General features: G+C 42.3%; 1 long non-coding RNA gene across 1 annotated transcript; it reads left to right on the top strand.

Annotated features, from left to right (window-relative positions):
* Positions 1–2,154: 2,154 nt before the first annotated feature.
* LOC123963661 lies at positions 2,155–3,989 on the top strand. The gene is made up of 3 exons (XR_006823244.1): positions 2,155–2,253; positions 2,771–2,834; positions 3,850–3,989. It is a non-coding gene; the product is annotated as an uncharacterized LOC123963661 (long non-coding RNA).
* Positions 3,990–6,253: the final 2,264 nt, after the last annotated feature.

Here is a 6,253-nt window from a genome sequence, read left to right as displayed (position 1 = left end):
TCTTTGGCATTCTGGGACATTTTCTTGCGTACCGGGACTTCTCCCAAGCTGCCGGTACTCTCCTCTGCCCTCTCCATATCAGGTTCTCTGGGCGCTACGTGGCGCTGACCTGTTCCCGTTCTCGTCTGCGTGCTAATCTCTCCGCCGGCGGAGAGAGACGAGGGAGAAAAGAAGCTCGGGTGCCTTTCCAGCAGCCGTGTGCTGAATGTAGCTCGTCAATGTCACTTGTCGTGAACCGACCAATCACAGCCTGGATGGGGCGGGACATTTAAAGTATTGACAGATAGGTGTCATTTACACTGGGGACACTGGGGATGTCAGAATCAAAATGTGTCCATCACTTTTTGAACGCTTTTGTTAAAAATGTTCTGAAAAACAGCTTGCAATAATTTTGTTTCCCTTCATCTAAATAAAGACATTTCCTCCATAAATTGGTGCAGAAAATGTGTTCAGAATGCAGGAAATTAAGTCGTTAATATTAGTTAAAGTTAGTCAAAGTTAAGACTGCATTAAGAAACTATGCTAGCTATGAAAACAATGTCAAATAGCTTATGCTGTGCGGTATGACAGTGAGTGGTCACCAGCAAGTGAAAGTCTCACTTTATGATAGCGTTATGATTATGTTATTATCGTTGACCTTAATTAAACTAATCTTTATTATCACTACAGCATGGCACACAACCTACCAAGGGCTTCACTTTGTGTTGTAAAGTGGTGGGGACATTTAAGGGCTCAGATTAAGGGTATGATGAAACACTTTGCCCACAGAGTCATGGGAACAAGACAAGACTATATTTTAATACTATTTAGAAAAAAATATGTTATGATTAAATATAGGATTAGAGGGTCTGGGGGGATTTCCCCCAGAAGATTTTGAACATTAAACACTTTATTTCCTGCATTCTGGAGACATTTTCTGCACCAATTTATGTGGAAATGTCTTAATTTTGTAGGTTATGTAGGTACAGTTCAGAATCTAAATATTATATAGAATATAATCAGTAGCTTTTTTTTACTTTACTTACTGGACAACGCAGATGTTTCTTCTATATTTACATTGCATTGCAGGTTTTCTTATTGTGCAAATACATTTTGAATTTTTTTTTAACAAATGATTTCAAAAAGTGGTGGGGACTTACCTAAATGACACCTAAGACCCTAATTCCCTGCCCACTCCCTACAGGTTGAACTAGCACATGCTTACCATTTCGCCTCCACTCTCCTCCTGTTCTCTCGGTCCCCTCTGCCCTGTCACAATGTCGCTCTGGCCCTCTGCTTCGTTGACTTATGCCTCCTCCTCTGCCTGGCAGTGGCCACGGCTCTCCTTTATTCCATCAAGTGCCTGTGCCTGCACCACGTTAGGTACTGCAGCTGATGTTGAAGCTACCACAGCCCCGGCAGCAAACGTATCGGTTATTTTAACGCATTTTGCGGCCTCCGTCCTAAGATTTTTAAAATAAAATTTTTGACAGGCCAGACGGGTAGGAGGTGGGGGGCCAGTAAGAGATGCGATTGGGCCAGCCAAGTGTCAGTATATGTTATGAGCTTAGTTTTGTGTTGTATTTTTCCCTGTGTGTTTCTGGTTTTGCCATTGCGTCTATCTATTTGCCTTGGTTTCTCTCGTTCCTTGTTGCTAGTTATTTATGTCTTGTCTATTATCTTAGGTCTTAGTCCTGCTTTTTAGTTCTTTGCCTTAGTTCTTAGTCCAGTGCCTTAGTTCTTAGTTCTGCGCTTTAGTTCATGTTATTCCTGGTCTGGGTATTTCTGTGTTTCATTATTTGATCTTCTCATGTTTTGGGTTTTGTAGCTAAGCTTAGTTTTTTGTTCATTCGCATGTTTAAGTTCTTAATATCTGTCCTGTCTTTTATCTTAGCCTTATCCTTAGTCCTGTGTCTCCATGTAGTCCTGTCTCCTGTTTGGTCCTGTCCATGCTCTGATTTTGCAGTCTTTCCGTATTTTGTGTTTTACTTTGATAGATCTGTCCTGGTGTGTTCCCGTGCACTTTACTTCCCGTTTTATTTTGTAATCTTCCGTGCCTGGCGTCCTGTTCTGTTCTCCTTGATGTGATCCACCTGTTTTATGTTCCCACCTCGCTCGTTTGCCTCACTACTTAATGCCTGTGTTCTGTTCAGTCTGTGTTGGTTCATTGTTGAGTGTATCCCATGTTGGTCCGTTGCCTGAGTTAGTTCCTGCTGTTTTTGGACCTCTGTCATTTACAACCCTTTGGATTCTATTCGGACTAAACCACAGTTTGTAAGTGTGCTCTCTTTTTGTTAATAAATCGTTGGACTATATCTGCTCAGCTCTGGTATCCTGTGTTTGTGTTCTCAACCTGCTCAACCACCACTACTGCACATAACAGTATAGAAAATTACCCAATGGGCCGCTGTCCGTGCTGTATGGGCCGGTACGTTGGCCCATTTTTTAAACAGTTAACGTTACACCAGCCCCACAGGTTCGTCAGCCCACCGGGCATTTGCCTGGAATGCCAGATTAGTAGTCCACCCCTGGCCAAAGACTTCTACCAATAAAAAACAAATAATATTGCATATTTTGACTTTAGACAAAGACTCGTATAGGAAATACTCTAAGTTTATCCTATTGTCACAAAAATTTCTCCTTGGGAGATATGCCGCATTGATGATAATTACACACATTAATCTTGTGTTACCCATCTCCTCACTAATCAGTTTGTCAAAGTCAGCCAGGATTTTCATTCCAGTGCCTCTAGTATACAATTTTTGTGTTTATTATTCTTCTTGGCTTGCAGGATGTTACCAGAGGTAACCGAGAAGAAGAGCTTGCCAAGTTGAGAGGGGATTGGCACAATCCATGTGAGTGAGAGTCATAGTTGTTGAGAGACTGCTTAATTTTAGCGGTTCTGGCACCTTCCTCCCCTTTGTAACAGTGCCAAAAGGTGGCATGATGAGATACAAACTTACAACACTTCATCAATATATAATTGATTAGTCTACAGTTCGGTCAGGATTCAGTTCAAGCTCTGGGCAAACAGCCCATCTATTATGGCTTCTGTTAATTTTCTAAAAGTCCCATCATCAGAAAAGCACACAGGGCAGCAGTGTGCTTCTTCTGAAGTCCTGTGATGTGATCACACCTGCAGTTTGCTTTGCTTGAGCCAAGTCATAATGTATGTTATGTTGCATTCATGTTTGGAATGTTAGGTATACATTTAATAACAATTTAACAATGGTAGCTCATTCACTGGGCATATTAAGGAACCTGGCATCATGCAAAACCCCCTTGTATTACTGTCCAGTCCAGACGGTTATTAAATTGTCTCTAGCATTGACTCCAAAAAAAAAAAGGAAAAAACTGCTAAATGCGAGCATCATCTAGGTCTTGTATTGTAATTTATTTAAAGCATATGCATTAGAATTACTAGGAAGGGGATGGAGACAGAGACCTTCAGATAGGTCTGTCAATTTCAAATCCCACTATTTGTCACCTGCTCAAGCAAACCAACCTATAAATGTTCTGACCTTATACCTATATGTGGTTTTCTGGCTACTTGTGGGCAACAGAAACCAGCTGTAAACACAATATTGGCCTTTTAAGTTGATATGGTAAATGTGTTAGCAAACATTTGCTTATGTACTCATCCAGCATACATAGATCAAAATCATCGAGTCGAGTTTGTATCCACCCAATGAATGTTATTCCAATATTTACTCTGTTTTTAGCTCAGTTATGGTCACTACCAACTGTGGCTCTGTAGCAGCTAAAGTTGTGAAATTCTTTAACTTTGTCTGTCTGCTGTTTGGTGTTGGACAGGTAGTGTACAGTGTTTTTTATAAGCTTTTTCACTTATCTACCTGCTGGTGCTAACAGGTTTGACAGCGGGGGGACTGAACCAAAACTGTGAAATCAAAATACTCAGCTGAAAGATGCTGGAACGCTCAACAAAGCAATGGGTGCTGCAGTCATGTTGTATTGCTTTGTGGGTTTGTTACTACAAGCAACCCTTTTCACATTGCACATAATTTAACCAACTGTTAATACTGATTAAAGCAGCTTTAAGTACTACTCCAAACATGCTTGATATGATTACACCTTACCACATATTACTATTAAAACATGAGTTTAAATCATTGTATTGTGATGGATAAGAATTAGCACCTATATGGAGCAGCAGTGAGCACATTGGGGTTCAGCACAATAATACACTATGGAGCCCTGTAATCTCAAATAAAATTAATTCATTTTTAATATTCTCCCCCTAGTTTCATTTCAACCATTTATATGGCAGTCCCATCCAAGCAATCTAATAAAGCATTATATTTTGTGTCTCTCTCAAGGACATATACTTTTGATGGACACACGCTGGCTACTAGAAATGGGAAAGTCTAACTACTAGGTCACCCTGTGTCTGTGTTACCTTCAACAAGGGCTTTGTATTTAAATAATACATTTGCATGATATCAGTAGCAGGTAAGATAAATTTAGCTTTTTTTGTATTAAATATCCCCAACCACAAGCTGAACTTGTCATGTAAGCTTAATGGCATTATCTCTGCCACAGTCAGAGGTTTTATTCCCACTTTCCCACAAACAACGTACAATTACTGGGATGTAGAGGGGTATGTTATATGATACATTATATACACTGAATATATAAAAAAAAAAAAACAAAGAGAATCACATAAAGTTTAAAAAAAACAACAACAAAAAAAAAAAACTAAACTTACTACAATTTAGTAGAGATGTAGAAAGTACAATGGTAGACTACCAACATGGTGTCCATTGGGACAAAAATATAATGCTGCAGATAATATAATACACTGCTCAAAAAAATAAAGGGAACACTAAAATAACATATCCTAGATCTGAATGAATGAAATAATCTCTTTAAATACTCCTTTCTTTACATAATTGAATGTGCTGACAACAAAATCACACAAAAATTATCAATGTAAATCAAATTTATCAACCCATGGAGGTCTGGATTTGGAGTCACACTCAAAATCAAAGTGGATAACCACACTACAGGCCGATCCAACTTTGATGTAATGTCCTTAAAACAAGTCAAAATGAGGCTCAGTAGTGTGTGTGGCCTCCACGTGCCTGTATGACCTCCCTACAACGCCTGGGCATGCTCCTGATGAGGTGGCGGATGGTCTCCTGAGGGATCTCCTCCCAGACCTGGACTAAAGCATCCACCAACAGTCTGTGGTGCAACGTGCCGTTGGTGGATGGAGCGAGACATGATGTCCCAGATGTGCTCAATTAGATTCAGGTCTGGGGAACGGGCGGGCCAGTCCATAGCATCAATGCCTTCCTCTTGCAGGAACTGCTGACACACTCCAGCCACATGAGGTCTAGCATTGTCTTGCATTAGGAGGAACCCAGGGCCAACCGCACCAGCATATGGTCTCACAAGGGGTCTGAGGATCTCATATCGGTACCTAATGGCAGTCAGGATACCCCTGGCGAGCACATGGAGGGCTGTGCGGCCCCCCAAAGAAATGCCACCCCACACGATTACTGACCCACCGCCAACCGGTCATGCTGGAGGATGTTGCAGGCAGCAGAACGTTCTCCACGGCGTCTCCAGACTCTGTCACGTCTGTCACATGTGCTCAGTGTGAACCTGCTTTCATCTGTGAAGAGCACAGGGCGCTAGTGGCGAATCTGCCAATCTTGGTGTTCTCTGGCAAATGCCAAACGTCCTGCATGGTGTTGGGCTGTAAGCACAACCCCCACCTGTGGACGTCGGGCCCTCATACCACCCTCAAGAAGTCTGTTTCTGACCGTTTGAGCAGACACATGCACATCTGTGGCCTGCTGGAGGTCATTTTGCAGGGCTCTGGCAGTACTGCTCCTGCTCCTCCTTGCACAAAGGCGGAGGTAGCAGTCCTGCTGCTGGGATGTTGCCCTCCTACGGCCTCCTCCACGTCTCCTGATGTACTGGCCTGTCTCCTGGTAGCGCCTCCATGCTCTGGACACTACGCTGACAGACACATCAAACCTTCTTGCCACAGCTCGCATTGATGTGCCATCCTGGATGAGCTGCACTACCTGAGCCACTTGGGTGGGTTGTAGACTTCGTCTCATGCTACCACTAGAGTGAAAGTACCGCCAGCATTCAATAGTGACCAAAGCATCAGCCAGGAAGCATAGGAACTGAGAAGTGGTCTGTGGTCACCACCTGCAGAACCACTCCTTTATTGGGGGTGTCTTGCTAATTGCCTATAATTTCCACCTGTTGTCTATTCCATTTGCACAACAGCATGTGA

Source organism: Micropterus dolomieu, linkage group LG01, assembly GCF_021292245.1.
Source record: "Micropterus dolomieu isolate WLL.071019.BEF.003 ecotype Adirondacks linkage group LG01, ASM2129224v1, whole genome shotgun sequence".
NCBI lineage: Eukaryota > Metazoa > Chordata > Actinopteri > Centrarchiformes > Centrarchidae > Micropterus > Micropterus dolomieu.
The sequence above is the reverse complement of the archived record's forward strand: the minus strand, read 5'-3'. Positions and strand labels throughout refer to the sequence as shown.